At 46.8% G+C, this 2,500-nt stretch overlaps 1 pseudogene; it reads left to right on the top strand.

Moving 5' to 3' along the window:
* LOC120907601 overlaps positions 1 to 2,500 on the top strand; it is a 9,129-nt pseudogene that overhangs the window by 4,297 nt on the left and 2,332 nt on the right.

Here is a 2,500-nt window from a genome sequence, read left to right as displayed (position 1 = left end):
CAAGTGTTTGGATTGCGGTACGAGGTCACAGAACCTTCACGCAACGGGCAGTTATATGTGTCCCCGAAGGCGAACGATTAGACCATAATGGTTAGGTTGCTACAACATAACCAGAATCATAGTTATGCTGCATTTCAGTTAATGTGGCAAACGATTAGGGAAGAATCTGCGGATATAGTGTTGATTGCAGATCCGTATCTGGCAACAACCAACGTCAAAGTGTTACGCAATGACGATAACACAGCAGCGGTAGTGGTTAACGCGGACTTACCAGTTAAGGTAGTCAGTAAGGCTTTGAAGGGTTTAATGATAGTTGACATGGGTGATATGCGAGTGGTTAGCGTTTACGCGCCACCTAGATTTAGTATGGAAGAGTTCCAGAACATGTTGGATAACACGGTAATGGCCGTAACCGGTATCCACAAATTCGTTATCGGGGGGGACTTCAACGCTTGGTCAGTAAGTTGGAACAACCAACTTGGCGAGCGTGGAGAAACCAGAAACGAAGAGGTGAGTTGGTTTTATCAACCTTTGCGCAGATTGACGCAATTTTATTGAACGACGGCAGCACCCCAACTTATGTTGGACCAGGGCGCACGTCAGTAGTTGATCTTACTTTTGCGAGCCGAACCGTAGCAAGATCATTTAAGTGGGAGGTGTTATCTAGCTATATGAACTCTGATCATCGTGCAATACGAATAGATCTTGAGACGCAAAGCGTGCGTAATCTGTCCCGACCCATAACGGGATGGAGCATCAAGTATTTTAGCAAAGATATATTTGAAGTTATGATGCAAGCCGCTTTTGAGACCGAGGTCACAACAAGCGAAGACTTAATGCGTATACTTGTCACGGCGTGCAATGCGACGATGACTAAACGTAAGAGGTACACTCCTAACAAGAGTGCATTTTGGTGGACGTTGAGATTGAGGCACTTCGCAAAGAGTGCAAACACCGCGATCGATTAGCGCAAAGAGCTTTTAATACTGATCTCTATTCTACTTTTAGGGACGAGTTCAAGGTGGCACGGAATGCCCTCAAGCGATTGATCAAGCATACCCGACAGAGGAAGTGGAAAGAGTTCCTGGGAACAGCGAACAACGCATCATTTGGTATAGTATATCATACGTTCAAGAAAGTGGCCGAGGGTTCGATTGGACCCCGAACCATGACATTGGACGAGTTTAGGGAAGTGGTGAGCGAGCTTTTCCTACTCACCCAAACACGGTGTGGCCTGAATATCGTATCGATCAGCCACGAGAGTTTGAAAGGGTAACTAATGATGAGATTCTTGCGGTTGCCAGGAGACTACCCAACAAGAAGGCGCCGGGACCAGATGGTATCCCGAATGAGGCGCTGAAAGTTGGTATGTTGACTGCAACCGATGCATTGCAGGGTTTACCAAGGCTGTTTAGAGAACGCGAAGTTCCCCGATGAGTGGAAAAGGCAGAGGTTGGTGTTAATACCGAAGCCGAACAAACCACCAGGGGAACCGGGTTCAGTTCGCCCATTTGTCTACTAGACGGGGCGGGTAAAGGTTTAGAACGCATCATAGTGCAACGGCTAAATGCACACATCGAGGAGGTCAACGGACTGTCTGACGACCAATTTGGTTTCAGAAGTCGTCGATCAACAGTTGATGCGATTCAACGGGTAGTGGACATTGTTTCGGTAGCTAGAAGTAGAAACAGATACAGTGGACGGTATTGTGCGGTTGTTACATTAGATGTTACTAATGCTTTTAACAGTGCTTCATGGTTGGCGATTGCAAATGCTTTACAGAGAATTAACACTCCTAAATATCTTTATGATATCATTGGTGATTATTTTAGGAATCGTGTGCTGATGTATGATACCACAGATGGACCGGCAGAGATTGCAGTCACATCGGGTGTACCTCAAGGCTCGGTACTTGGCCCAACGTTATGGAACCTCATGTACGACGGAGTCCTACGAGTTGCAATGGTGGAAGGTGCACGGATTATCGGCTATGCAGACGATATAGTACTGTTGGTGGAAGGTAATTGTGTTGATGATATTGAAATTCTCGTTTCCAGTCAGATTCGCATCATCGACCGATGGATGACCGACAACGGATTAAAGATAGCCCCGACCAAGACCGAGTTTATTATGGTCAGTTCCCATCAGAGGATACAGCATGGGGCTATCAGGGTAGGTGATCACGTAGTACATTCGTCGCGCAGCTTAAAGTATTTGGGGATGGTCTTAGATGACCGCCTCGATTACACTTCACACATCAGGTATGCGGTGGAGAGAGCGACGAAGCTATGGACCACCTTGGTAAGGATGATGCCTAATAAGGCAGGTCCGAGTAGTAATGCTAGGCGAGCAATTGCTCTTACTGTTGTGGCGAAGGTCCGGTATGCCTCGCCCATTTGGTGTCATACCCTTAGATTTGCTAACCGTAGACAATGGCTACGTCGGTTTTACCGGCCAGTAGTCCAGCGAGTTATCTCTTCTTTCAGGACAACTTCTCATG

Source organism: Anopheles arabiensis (assembly GCF_016920715.1).
Source record: "Anopheles arabiensis isolate DONGOLA chromosome X unlocalized genomic scaffold, AaraD3 X_pericentromeric_contig0012, whole genome shotgun sequence".
NCBI lineage: Eukaryota > Metazoa > Arthropoda > Insecta > Diptera > Culicidae > Anopheles > Anopheles arabiensis.
This window is presented reverse-complemented; position numbering and strand designations above follow the sequence as displayed.